Source organism: Barbus barbus, assembly GCF_936440315.1.
Source record: "Barbus barbus genome assembly, chromosome: 48".
NCBI classification, from domain to species: domain Eukaryota; kingdom Metazoa; phylum Chordata; class Actinopteri; order Cypriniformes; family Cyprinidae; genus Barbus; species Barbus barbus.
In genome coordinates this window covers 18,768,969-18,783,224 of record NC_136726.1, presented here as the reverse complement: position 1 = coordinate 18,783,224, position 14,256 = coordinate 18,768,969, and the positions used below count along the sequence as shown (strand labels likewise).

General features: G+C 37.4%; 1 protein-coding gene across 1 annotated transcript in view; it reads left to right on the top strand.

Moving 5' to 3' along the window:
- Positions 1-3,764: 3,764 nt before the first annotated feature.
- lingo1a (leucine rich repeat and Ig domain containing 1a) overlaps positions 3,765-14,256 on the top strand; it is a 38,034-nt gene continuing 27,542 nt past the window's right edge. Inside the window, exon 1 of the mRNA XM_079411555.1 lies at positions 3,765-3,909. The gene's annotated coding sequence lies outside the window, so the exon portion shown is untranslated. The remainder of the gene's footprint in view (positions 3,910-14,256) is intronic.

The following is a 14,256-nucleotide window of genomic DNA, read 5'->3' as shown; positions in this document are numbered from 1 at the left end:
CTCTGTTGTAAATGGCTTTGTGCAAAATTGTTTCTTTAAAAAGAAAGTATTTTGTCAGACTCCAAGGGTTGATGGCAAAGCAAAAGCCTTTGTTTTATTTGGACTCGAATCAGAGCTGTAATTTTCACACTCCTTTTTAAAGAGAGTCAAAATTAGTTTTCACTGGAAAGAGAAAAAGACTTTTTGTAATATTTCATTTGTTTCTAGCATATATATATATAATAAATATGTATTTGATCAGTTTTAGTAACTTGCATTTTCTAATATGTTTTGCTAATTTTTTAAATATATATTTATCTAAATATATTTATGTTGTTTAAAATGTATATTTATAATAAGCATTTTGCATTTACCATAAATGAATTTTCAGATTGTAAATAAATTTTCTTGCACATTTTAGCATTTGAAGGTCTCCAATATATTTTCGATTTGAAAAATATATATTTTTCTTTAAGTCACACTTTTTACAACATATATTTAGCATGTATTTGAAATATAATTTGGCCAGAATTGAGGAGGAAAAAAAACCTTAATAATTTCACCGAATAATGTGGCTTTTGGAGTTTTAGAAGAGATCTCAAACTGTGCTCATATTAATTTGGTTGCTCAGCAAGTTAATAACTGAAAACTCATATTCTTAAAGAGCAAAATATGAGCCATAATCTTTCCTCCAAGCTGCATTTATCCATCGTTGATCAATTTTTTTCATCTTTCTGGCCTCCCATGTAGCCCCCTTAAACATAGTGCCACTGGGTATGTGCCCAAATGCCCATATGGTCAATCCAGTCCTGCTTTGTTCTCTCAAACCCATTCAGGCTATTTTCACAGATGATTTAGTTATAGTCTCTGGCTTGCTACCACAGTCTTCTGTTTGAAAGCAGCATGCATTTTTATTAACTTTACTGTTATAGAGTGTTTTGTGCAACAGCTCTTTATTTACTAAGAAAAAAGCTATACTTCTCAGCATTACAATGAGATTTTCTTTCATTCACGTAGCTGAGAGTGAGATATTGATACCCTGTTGAACTTGCATGAATTTCCCAGCGCACATTAATGCCGGTTGACCTAGGAACTGTTGTTTGTGAAGCTAAATGGATGTTTTAGCTTTGCAAAAACCCCATTTAAACATTAAATTGTCATTTGGGAGAGCCGTAACTCTAGGTAGATTGCTAATCCATTTTTGTCCTGTGAAGTTAGTGGAGAACATAATGATATCTCAACACTTTGTAATAAACAAGTCTTGGCAATATATAAATTCTGCACACACAGGGCTATTAAAAATACCCACCGTGCAGGGAGCTGCAATACAGGAAGTGGCTTTGATGATGTGTGCTGGTGGGATTCAGGTGGAGATGAAGCCGCAGTGGGAAATTCGCTTGGAAAATGGTGGCCGAGATGGTCTCGCAGCGTGTATGCGACTTCTGTATTACTCACCTTGTGACCAATCAGAGAGTGGAAAACTCTAATTGTGTGGCCGAGAGGAGACAAAGCGACCCTCCCAGCAGAGGCAATCAGTAAACGTGGACGCTCACAGCAGAGCCAATCGAATGGAAGGGTTATGAGTTATAATACCGCAGGTCTCATTTAAAATAGACCGAATGCTGTTGAACCTTGAGAAACGGTTGCATCTGTTGCAGCCATGTGAGAATTCATGTAATGGAGCTTAATTTAAAATATGCATAGCGGATACGTTAATAAAGGCTTGGCGCTGAAATATTTCTTGGGGGACTATATTATTACTGCTTTCTCGACAGCAAAAAATATTGTTTTGGGTCACCATGAGGTTGCTAAGTTGCTCTAAGGGGTTTTTAACACCGTTGCTAGGGTGGTCTGTGTGGTTGCTAAGGCATTAAAGTATGTGACATTCTGCTCACTATAGGCACGGTTCGAGTATTTGCTTCAATGTAAGTCTATGGGATTGTCACGTTTTATCATCCATCAGGTGCAAGTCATTAGTGGGTGTTTCTTCAACTTGGGGCCTGATTTTTATTAAAAAGAAAAAAATATACAGATTTAGTTTTGTGTTGTTTGATACATCTAAATAAAAAAATCCTCACAGCTTTTTGTCATTTTCACAACAACCAACAATTTTTGCCCCAAATTAATCTTGAGATGAATTTTGAGACGTGATGTGTGAAGAAAACAAAGTAAAATTGAGGTAAATATCACAAAACCAAGGTAAATACCACTTGTGAACAATGTTTATTATTTCATTTCCAGTCAAGCTGTAATGTTGTCCAAAATATATTTAATGCTGTGAAATAGGCAAAGACATCATCCGTTTTGTTCCAAAAGTGTTTAAAATGCATTTCCACCACACAAAATGCTTAAAAAAAACAACAACTTAAAAATGAATTTTTTAAAGGGGTCCTATGATGCAATTTTAAAGATCATTATTTTGTGTATTTGGTGTAACAGAATATGTTGACATGCTTTAATGTTCAAAAAACATTATTTTTCAAATACTGTACATTATTGTATTTCCTCTATGCCCCGCCTCTCTCAAAAGCGTCGTTTTCTACAAAGCCCCTCCTTCCGACCATCGCAGTCTGCTCTGATTGGCCAACTGACACAGTGCATTGCGATTGGCCGAACACCACAAGCGCGCGTCAGAAATGTAACACCCCTTACCATAATCGCGAGCTTCAGCTTTCAAAGTAAATATAAAGACAGTTAATAATGTCCTTAGTTTTACCATCAGTTCAAGCCCGAGAGGGGAACAGAGTCGCGTGACAGACACAGGGATGATGCTCTTATGTACTCGCAGTACACGAGCCGCGGTTAAGAAAGCTGACTCCACTGTGATGTGACCCTGTTTCTCTCTCACACACACACACACACACACGTTACTCTACATTGCGGGAAAACTCCGCATTTGAACAGTCAATAGCAAATACTTAAATAATAAAACACACTTACAGTCACTGATTCAGAAGCGCCAGATTGTCACAGCAATGTAGGAATTGACCTCTTTTTTTTTTTTTTTTTGAAATAGCCTTTGCGCACAGCCAGCCTTGTACTCTCCTAGGTTCACGATACTGTCATCCATAAAATGCGTTGCACAAATTCCAACATTTGGGTTGTGCTGTTCTGTTGTAAACAAATCTTAATAATGATTCCTAATTGCATCTACTTTTCGGAAGGCCAAATAAAGTGCTTTTGCTTTTGTATAGAAACACACAGCGTCTCCCTGTCCCTGGCTGCATCAACACTACTGCGGTTTGGGTGGCATTACACAAATATTTCCACATCGTGACGTAGACATGTGTTTGAATGAGCCGTTTTAGCACGGTCTGGATCAGGCTTCACTTTTATATAGAATCAATCCTTTTGTGGGAGACTTTGAGCTTTGTAACTCTGAAGATTGTATACATTCACAAACAGCTACATAACACACTAAAGAAAAGGAAAACAAGAAATTGTATCCTTGGACCCCTTTAAGACTTTGCCTTAAAAGTCCACTTGAACAAAAGTGTCAATAGTTGAAGAAAAACCCAAGTCCAATAACATAGGAAAGTAATAGCACACCTTTAATTTGAGATATCGTTCATTTCTGTAGCATGCAGGGTGAGATATGTTATAAAATTTCAATGGCGTTTCTTCAAATCCTTAACCCTCAGTTTGAGTAAGAGTACCAATAGTGATGTTTATTAGCAAACGTGGCTAATAAATGATAATTCAATCCAATGAAATGCACCCAAATGATGACATACTGTAGCATTAGTCCTGAAATATTCTCATCTGCTTTGTTTTTCTCATTGCAGTTTCATCTGTTCTGGGATTTTCCACTGAGGAGACATTAAGACTGTGGGGAATGTGGACGCAGGAGAGAACGTGTCTCCGTCTCCTGCACGATTCCCTGTGAACCAGCAGCCTCCATCCTTAAGAGCAAAGAAGCATTTACTGCCCGTGAGTACAACTCAGCCTCTCCTACAGAGCGAGTGATTTGTGTTTCTGTGATGTTATGTAAGTGCTGGCACGGTATTTTTCCTCAGTATACTGCTGTCTCCTCCAGCTACACTTTAAATCATATTAAAGCCAATGTGCCAGAAAAGAAATAGAGTTGATTTCGGAATAAAAGAGGTGCCGCGTTGACAGTCTGTGAGAGAGGTGAGTGATGTCAGCATATCTGACAGACAGCAGCTTCCGTAGGAGTTTACAAGGGTTCGTCTGAAGCGTTCAGGGCCACCAGAAGACGTCCAAATGTGTCCGCACCCACAAACCTAGCCGGAGCAGAACAAACACGCCCACCGACACGTATCAGCTTCAGATGACACGCCCACAGGTCGTTCGCGCACAGCATGCCGAGCTGTAATCTGATTGGCTGGCTTTATGTAATTCATGGTTCACGGTTTTAGTGGTTTGTCATGTTTACAAAGTATTGGGTGGCTAAAATGTCCATTTCTGAGGAAAAGTCTGAGAAGATTGTGAGATTGTTTGCGTTTTTTTAATTTTGAATTCTACAGAGAGCTTTGTTGTGAATTTGTGTGTTCTGTTCAGTTTCGGTTAACTGCTATTCGCTTTGTTTCTTTTCTAGTCTAAAACTAAACATATGTTATACAATTTAAAAAATTTCATCCATTAATGCTTGTATGAAATGAAACAACCCAAAATGTAGCATAGATTCCAAAGCACATTTTAAACTGGATTTAACTATATTTAATGTGTGCACTATCCTACTAGCCAATTGCGATTATAAAAAAGAAAGAATGCAAACTCAGTCTCCATGTAGTTTGATAGATTGTCAAGAATTAACTTGTGAGTTTGTGAGAAAATGAATTTAACTTTGCATGTTGATCTTGCTATCTAAACCAACACAAGCATTATACTACATTTGTCCATACGTTAATGTTTTAAGTATGCAAAAGATGATTCAAATTGTAGCGTAGATGCTACGACACATTTTCAATTTCTCCATTGTACCTGCAGTCAAGGAGGAGAATGACCTTGTAATCGCATTCAGATGTTGCGATTCATTGTGGAAAGTGTATATTTTGTAGTAAATTTGCGTAATTGCTAGTTCAGCAAGTGTACATCTCGTTTTAAGATTGCGACAAAACCAAAATTATTTCAAACTGGACGTAATTACTAATTGAATGTAATGTTAATGGCTTTATATGTTAATTCTCTTTTTGAGAAAACAAAGAGTTCATTATAAGACTACATTTTTTTGTACATTAATTGTTTAAGATTGCGACAAAACACCCTAAATTGTAGCACAGATGACTAGACTGGACAACTGCGTATACTATAATGATTAGCGATCAGTGAGCAGCAATGAGTCAGCCAAAAATAAATTAATTATAGACACACCTTGTAGTTTGTTGGTAGACTGTGAAAAGTTTTAGTGTAAGTGAGTTTGTGCGAGAATGAATTTCGGCATTGTACCTGTAGACACAGAGGAGATTAGCCTTGTAATTGAAGTTCATATTTTGCGATTACTTATGGAAAGTGTGTGCTCATATGACAGAAAACAACACAAGTGACTTTGGAGCTAGAATGAGCTGCTTTGTGGACTAGCATTTATGCTAATAGTCAAAAGTCTGGCTATGCAAGACTGTTTGAGTTTTATTTGATGGACTCTTGAGTCTTTTCGGTCCAACATGCTGTAATGGCTATTTCCATGTAATTGGTTGTAAAATAGTTTGCTTTACGCTAGGCTATTTTTGCACCTCTGTAGCTGTAGAAACCATGAGGTAAAAAGGATCCGTCCAGAACAGCAGGATAAATGAACCTTGTATTATTTTGGTTTGTCATTTTGAATGATAGCGTATGAATTCCAACCCATAAGCCAGTATTTGAAAGCCATATCTGTGTGGAAACATTACAGCCCTGCCTCTCTCGCTCTCTTTTTTCCTCGTCTTGCTTCCGTTCTCCATCATTTATCGTGACGTATGTGCGGAGAGGAAACCAGGCTGCAGTAAAGCTGACGGACGGTATTTCGCATGACTGAAGACAAACGACACGCTAGATTCTGCATGTATGAATCTCTTCCTCAAAAAAAACAGGGAAAAAGATAGGAGCGCAATTTCTGCCTGAGTGTGAGATGAGATGGCTGGGCCGTTCTCTCTCTCTCTCCGCTTTTGAAAGATGGTTTTTGGTGCTCAGAGTCTTGTGGATGTTCTAAGGAGCTCCATTTTCTCTTGACTCTTTCTGTCAGATCACACACCATAAAAGCATCCAATTAAATTGACTCTAAACACTGCCAGCTGAGTTCAGGCTAAAGATATACGACAAAAATAATAGCAAGCATCTTGAAGTAAAATGAAATCATATGTGTGACTACTACTTTGCCATATGAACTAAACAGGAAAATATTTTTTTTCTCTTGAAAAATCATTTGAATAATTTATGTTTTAGTAATAATTTTATGGTGCAGTACTGTAAAAAAAATTAAAAATGTTGACTGAGGTGTAAAAAATATGAACTATTGATTTATATTTAAATATTGACCAATTTATGGAAGAAATTATATTGAGCAAAACAAAATATTGGAATAAAATAAAACAGTGCATACTTTTTACAGCATGTATACAGTGAAATTATTGGTTTCACTTTATTTTATTGTTCCCTTTTACATTCTGTTGTCTGTAACTAACGCTGCACCTACATATATACTAACTCTCACTAGAGTATTAGTAGACTGGTAGGGTTAGAATAAGTTGCCATGTACTGGCAAAGTTACTTACAGTCAGTAGAATGTCTGTTGGGAGACCATTACAATAAAGCGTTAGCAGAAAATAAGCAGACAGTCTACTAATATTCTAATGAGAGTTAGTTGACATGTAGGTGCAACGTTACTTATTGTCAACAGAAAGTTCAAAATAAAGTGTTACCAAATTATTAACATTTTTGATGCAAAAAATTGTCCTTTTTACCCATCCATCCATTCAATCAACCAACCGACCATTTTTGAGGTTTATGGAATTTACTTGAACACCTGTATATCCCATTTTCTCAGGATGGACTGGTAATATTAATACACAGGCAGATGGTTTCTGTGCAGTGGCTCTTCAGTGATTTATTAAAATATCTGCTTTTTCTGACAGCTGAACTTCGGTGCTCGCCTACAATCAGAGCAAAATGAGATCAGAACAGCGCTGATGAACAGCGTCATTTCAAGACCTAACACATACAGAGTTACAAACACAAGGTGCTGATGCATGCTGGGAACTGCTGCAGATCTCTGCTGAAAAAGCTGATTGTAATTGTTAGAAAACTCAAGCAAAAGACACCCCGCTCGCCTGTGTTTATGCATGTGATTAGTGTGTGTGCGACTGAAGAAAGAAGAAAAGAGTAAAGGTTGAGAAACTAAGCGGTACTTTGTGAATATTCATATGAACGTTTGAATATTCATGTTCATGAATCCATGCATGCTTAATGAGATAAAGAAGTGTTTATGCTGCCTCACAGTAAATTTGACTGTAATCTGAGTGTCCTGTGTTGTTGAATAGCTGCCGCTGAGATATAAAACCATCAGAGGTGGAAAAATGGATTTCTGGAAGCATGTGTGCTGGAGAAAGATTTGGTGTAATCTGCGTTTAAGAGGGGGACTTGTCGTCAAGGTCAGTCTTTTCCCTCTGAGAGGCGGCAGTGTGAAGACATTCTCGGGTGGTGAGGGGGCTGCTGGGAAGGAGATTTGTAGCCAGTGGTGAGGGGAACGGAAAGAGTTTGGAGATTATGCCACACATGCATGAATCTGGAGGGTGGTAATGTGAGCTGGAATGGGAAACCGGTGACCAGACCTCTCAGAGAATGCTCCCCATGTTTGCTGAAGTAATGCGCAAAAACAAAAAGAAAATGCTCTTTTGGAGCTTGGGAAACTTGGAGTTATCATTTATGTTTCATTGAAGTGTCAACTGTTTCTCCTTATTCCTTAGAAGTATACATATTAATATACAAATTAAGATTTTGTTCCCTTGTTTTAGTTAAATCCACAAATTAAGAATTCAGTCATTTGTTTAAGTAAATTATGGCCATATTGTAATAATTTGTTCCCTTGTTTTAGTAAAGTTTCGGTAACTAAAACAAGAGAATAAATAATAAATTGTGGGGGGGGGGGTGCGATCTCTGATCGCGTGCAGGTCGAGGGGGTCGGTGTTTACAGCTGGCGAATCGCTCTTGCGGTAACCTACTTTGATAGGCTAGCTACACTGCTTCAAGTCAGGCGCTGATTGATCTGCTCAAATCGAACACAACTTTATGCGCTCTGCAGACGGTGCGGCCATGCTCCTCCAATTAATCGTCCATTAATGGTTTAAATAAACAAGTTTGTTAAGAAAACTGAGGGGGCACAAATTCTCTCTGCCCCCCCCCCCCCCCCCCCCCCACCCCAGCGCTGGGCCTGTGTTGAGAGCTCTTCGCAAACATAATAGGGCATTTTTCTGGTGTAGCTTTGTTTGCTCTTCATTTAAACTCACTGATTTATAGGTGAAACAATTGAGATATTAATTAATAATGTGATTTGTCTTCCCTGATGTGCCACATTCAAACTCACTTGCTGATTTAATGTGCCAAAATATGCATAATTTTTGTTGATGTAAAATGCAAAACACTCTTGTTGGTTTTCATCATGAAACACTTAAATGCTATAATTCATTCTGAATTGAATTAGGTTACAAATCACCGCTGTCAGTAATTCAACAATAATATGCTGACAAACAGTTTGTAGTTAGTAGGTTCTAGTCTTCCAGAAATTATAATTATAAATCTGGGATGGATCCAAACCATCCTGTGACGGCTTTAAATATACAGGTTTATAAATATCCTGCCTGAAAATAGACCCATACGTGAGATGTTGCTAATCATACGGACATTATGGCTGAGTGCAAATGAAGCCAAAGCACACACCAATATTCAAGCAGATACGTGATTACATTTGCCCACAATGGCTCTGTCATGTAGGAACAGAATTCCCAGTTATCTCCTCGGGTCACAAGGGAACACTGACTCGATCTTTCTTATGGAAAATTCAAGTGGTAATTCCAGATGAGCCCAGCTGATTAGTGCAGCCGCAGGAGGGGCCTGTGGGTAAATCTGTGATTCGCACCCTCGGTGTGGTCAAAGTGAGGCCGTCGCTCCATTTGGGGAATGCAGCGATGGGTTTTTAATCATCTCTGAATTACATCAAACTCTGCAGGATTATCTCCCCTGCTGCCATCTGCCTCTTAATTAAATTGTCTTTAGACTGAGTTTGTCTATTGGGATGATATGTGAGGATCTACCTAAAGGAAATCAATCGAATAACCCCGTGATCCCTTCTAAACACTTTTTTTGAGAGCTTTGTTTTTTACCTTCTGACCTGCAGCTGGTTCCTTGTCCCTGTGTAAAACACCCTGTTGGTAAAGATTTTCTGGTTGTTTCCACACCGGTGTTTACCAGTGTGGTTTTCCCAATGGCAAGGGTCTCAAACTATGAGATAATCTCATACAGCCCCTCAAGTGTTAGTCATTTATCCTTAAATCCAGCCCACAAATCAATTATCATTTTCTAAGATTTTCTTTGGGCTTTAATGTGATCCCTGTCTTAAGAACTAATATGAAGTAGCCTAATATGTGTTTTAAAGGTCTAAAATATAAATACAAAAAGCAGTGGGTAGTGATTTTTTTCAAACTTTTTGAGGACAAGGACCCAAAAATAAGATGATCTCTTGGAAGGGACCTTCTTCATATATGCACTTAATGCATGCATGCATGTTTGTTTGTTTGTTCTCCAACATTTATAATCTGTTAGGAAAATACTTAGTGTGATTTATTATACAGAAAAACTAAATTCTATTCTAATTTTTGGCTTTTACATTGCCTTTATCCTAAAGCAAATTATTGAAAATATTATTTACTTTTTAAATGGATTTTTTTTTATTGACAATTGACAGTATGTTTTTAAATATGACTTTAATATTTAAACAAAATATTTTTTCCATTAAATTATATGCTATTTTTTTCTACATGGTAAAAAAGTCACTGATTTCTGTACCGAATGTAAAAAAAAAAATCATTACTTCATTATTATTTGCACATTTCCCCTGATCTAAGAGACAACAACAAACAAGCACTCATTTACTATTCCCTATATAGCGAACGTCAAGTAGTGCATGTAGAGAAGCAATTTTGGATGCATTGCATATGCATTACATTGTATGTGGTGCAACAATACTAGATGGCTACCATTAATAATCAGTAGAGCCATTGACATTGGGTGCGCAAGTTTAGGTGCGCTCCTTGAGATGATGAATGCCCATCCTTATAAATTTAAATACCTGACCATTACATAAAAGCCGGCTTGTAATGTTTCTGGTCTCTTAATAGGACCGCTACATGCCTGATCTTCAAGGAGCAAATTACAGTTCATTGCAGGCATCATTAGTCCACTAAACATGCAGAGCAGTGTGTGTATGAGGGTGAGATGAGGCGTTCAACTCTGAAAAGATCTGTCCATGCATCAATAACTATGCCAATAACTGTATACAGTTAAAATTCAAGGTGCTAAAACAGATCTGTTTGGTAATTTGAGAGAATGATGCTGATCCATTCCTGAGAAACAGCTGATGTTTTCAGCTACATTCTGCATTTGATTTGTGTACACAGCATTATGTATCTGTCTGAGAGATATGAGGAGAGATTTTGAGGAAAAAAATCCATCTATCCTCACATTTACTGCAGGATCATTGTACCAGCGTAAGATATTTATGAACGTACTTAGGAGGTTCAGGAGGATGCCCACACGCATGCATACTTACACTTTGCAATAATGTAACGTCATTGATCTGTAAAATAGCCTGTGCTGGTTTATTCTCTTAGAGTGGTTTGATGGTGACTAGCCATAGTGGCACAAACAGACGCCAAACTTTCAGCCAAGCTCCAAGCTGATCTGCATCCAAATTCTGCTGTCCATCTATATTCTGTTGCCATGAATTTCCTTAATTTGCCTTGTTCATAAGCTAAGTGTTTTTAATTGATCTCACTTTGAGCATTCATCTGGGAAATTCTGTTTACTGAAGTTGTAACTGAGATGCAGGATAAAAATAGACTATTGGTTTTCCACACAGATGCTGCATGATCAATTCTCATCCCAACACTGAAACCGAAGAGGATTTCATATCAGTGATGCAGTGCTGTAAGATTTCAGTACTGTAGGATTTACTGTAACATTTCAGTATCCTAAGGTTTCAGTTTTGTAAGGTTTTATTTTGGTTTAGATTTCAGTATTGTAGGAATGCATTTCTGTAGTTTATGTAATTTTGTAAAAGTTCAGTAGAGTATTGTTTCATTACTATAATATTTCAGTACTTTACAGTCTCAGTACCGTAAAATGTCAGTAGTGTAGCTTTTTAGCACTGTAAAATTTCAGTATTATAGAGTTTTGGTGTTGTATGATTTCAGTACTGTAGTGTTTTAATGCTATGATATTTCAGTACTTTACAGTCTCAATACTGTAAAATATCAGTAGTGCAGAGTTTTAACACTGTAAAAGTTCAGTATTATAGAGTTTATGTAAAATTCTGTGTCAGAGTTTTGGTGCTGTATGATTTTAGTGCTATAGTTTTTAATATTGTAATATTTCAATTCTTAATGCTGGAAAATGTCAGTACTATGCTGTTTTAGTATTGTATGATTTCAGTACTGTGGCTTTTTATTACTATAATATTTCTTATGTACTGTAAGATTTCTGTACTGTTGGGTGTCTATGAAGTACTTTACGATTTCAGTACTTTACATTCTTAATACTGTAAAATATCAGTGAAGCAGAGTTAAATATTAAATTACTTGTTCATGTTTTAATAACTGTAACATTTCCGTACTTTACAGTCAAAAGATAAAATGTCAGTACTGTACAGTTTTGTATGATTTCAGTACTGTGATTTTTTTTTTTATTACTATAATATTTCAGTACTTTACAGTCTAAATGAAAGACATCAGCACTGTAGGGGTTCAGTGACGTAAGATTTCATTGCTTTATCCTTGCTATATATTCATTGCTTTTAATACTGTAAAATATCAGTTCAGCAGGGTTTAATAATGTATGACTTTAGTCTTTTTTGCTGTAGGGATTCATTATTGTAAGGTCTGAATGCAGGGCTTATTCCTCAAAGAATTGCTGGCTTTGATGTTTGGGTGAAAATGTGTTTCATGAAGTGTAAAATCTCTTCTGAGAGAGAATCTGAATATTATGCATGTACGTGGGCAGGCAGTGAGTACTGATTATATAAACCCTAACAATGACCTCATGACCCTCAGTCAAAGGTTACAAGGCTTGTGTTCTTCTGTCGGATTTACCGAAATAATTCACTGTACTGTTGAGGCTTAGAGTTTGACAGCATGTGTTGTAAGACTGAGACATCTCTGGTTTTGAGACCTAATGTAGAAGAGCGTGTAATTTCTTTTATGTGGACAGTTTTAATCATTGAAAGGTCTGGAGGCAGGATTTGAACTGGTTTCTCTGGATACAAAACTCTATATATTATGTTCTATAGCCTGACCTGTGCCCATAGAGACAGAGGAAAAACAGGTCACTCCAAAACTGGTTCATGGGTTTTTCCATTCAGTGACTATATTTATAAAACATGTTTAACATTTGTCCTCTTGCCTATTCATTTTACAAAATAATATATTGTCTGTGTTTTCAATTAGCTAAAGTAAATGAATTGAAGTTAATATGTCAGCTGATCTGGACATGTCTGTGCATTGTGTTTTGTAGGAGTGGCCACTGTGTTTGTGGTATGGCTATTGGTTCTTTTGACTGCATACATAATTAAGTAGGTTTGGAGAAGAAATGGGTACTTGTAAGAGTATAAATAGCCGTTGGTAGTTTATAAGGGTTATATTTGGGTTTAGTGTTGTCAGTGCTATTTTGTATTAAATTATGGTGTTTAATTTACACTAAAGCACATTCTTGCTTTATATGAACATTGACGTGAATAAACATTTTTAGATGTGGTTGGATTTATTGCATCACTCCTTATAAATGAAAAAAAAATTTTTTTGAAAACATTCTGAAATGTGTTTTTACCTTAAAAGAAAATCAAAACTCTATTTTTCCAGTATATCTTCAAGTATGAACCGGTGATTGTAAAATTAGATGCTGGTAATCCTGACAGCCTTTGACTCGGTGTGTGTGTGTGTGTGTGTGTGTGTGTGTGTGTGTGTGTGATCTGAGTCAGTTGTGGGTAGATATGATTGTTACCAGCATAGCAAGAGAATACAGAACAAGAGAATGAGATTTTGTTGGTTCCAGATGAGATGAGTGCTGTGCTGGAAACATCTTTTAAAGTAGCTATTGCTGTCTCTGTACTGCAGCCTGCAGCTGGGAAATGCCATCAGTAATACAAAGAGAAATATCTCAACATAGTGTATTGTGTGTGAGCCCAGCTAAAGTGAGCCGAGCCATTTCTCTCCACTCCCTTCCCTCGCTGCTTTGATCTGACAAGCTCAAATCTGATTGGCAGCTTCACGAAACCTCTCGGAGTCGGTGTGTAGGTTTTTGTACTAGTCCATCTGGAAACAAAGTCATGTAATTTTGGCAGTGCAAAGTTGATAAAATGAGAACTATTAAGAAAGTCCCATATGTTTTTCAAAATTTGTTAGGGTAGCTGCATTAAATCTTTAAAAGATACACTCTTAAAAATAAAGGTGCTTCACAATGCCATAGAAGAACTTTTTTTGTCTAAATGGTTCCATAAAAACTTTAAAGCTGTAGTCTACGATGTTGAAAATCAGTCGAGAAAGCCATAATTTTTAAAAAACTCATCCCGCCCCTCCACACGCACACCCCTCCCCTCTGTACTACCTGATCCCTCCCACCGGGAAACGACCTGAACAACGTCACTATTTATGTAATACACCACACCATAAAAGTATAAATAAATGCTTACCTGCTCAACAAAAAGTCAGCCATGTCAGCGTCGGTTTTAAGTCCAAGGTTTCTCTGAAGCTTCCTCCAACGGGCAATGGTGGACCCTATATTGATTCGGCTTTGAGTCCGGCGTTCTTCACATTTTTTTTTAATCTCTGCTCTTTCCTCAATTGACTTTCTCTTTCTTCCAACCTTGACTGTTGGGGCGAGCAGGGGCCGCTTGCTGCTGTCTGTTTGTTGGTTTTTCTCCATTGCTGAGTTGATGCTGCCTACTTTCGCGCGAAATTTCATGTCGCAGGAGGGGGCGGGGTGGGGTGCGGTGGGTGGAGACGCGAGTGGAGCAGGGGATTGGATGAGAGCAGTTAACCAATGTAAACTGTCCGGCCGGACAGCTTACATTGGTCA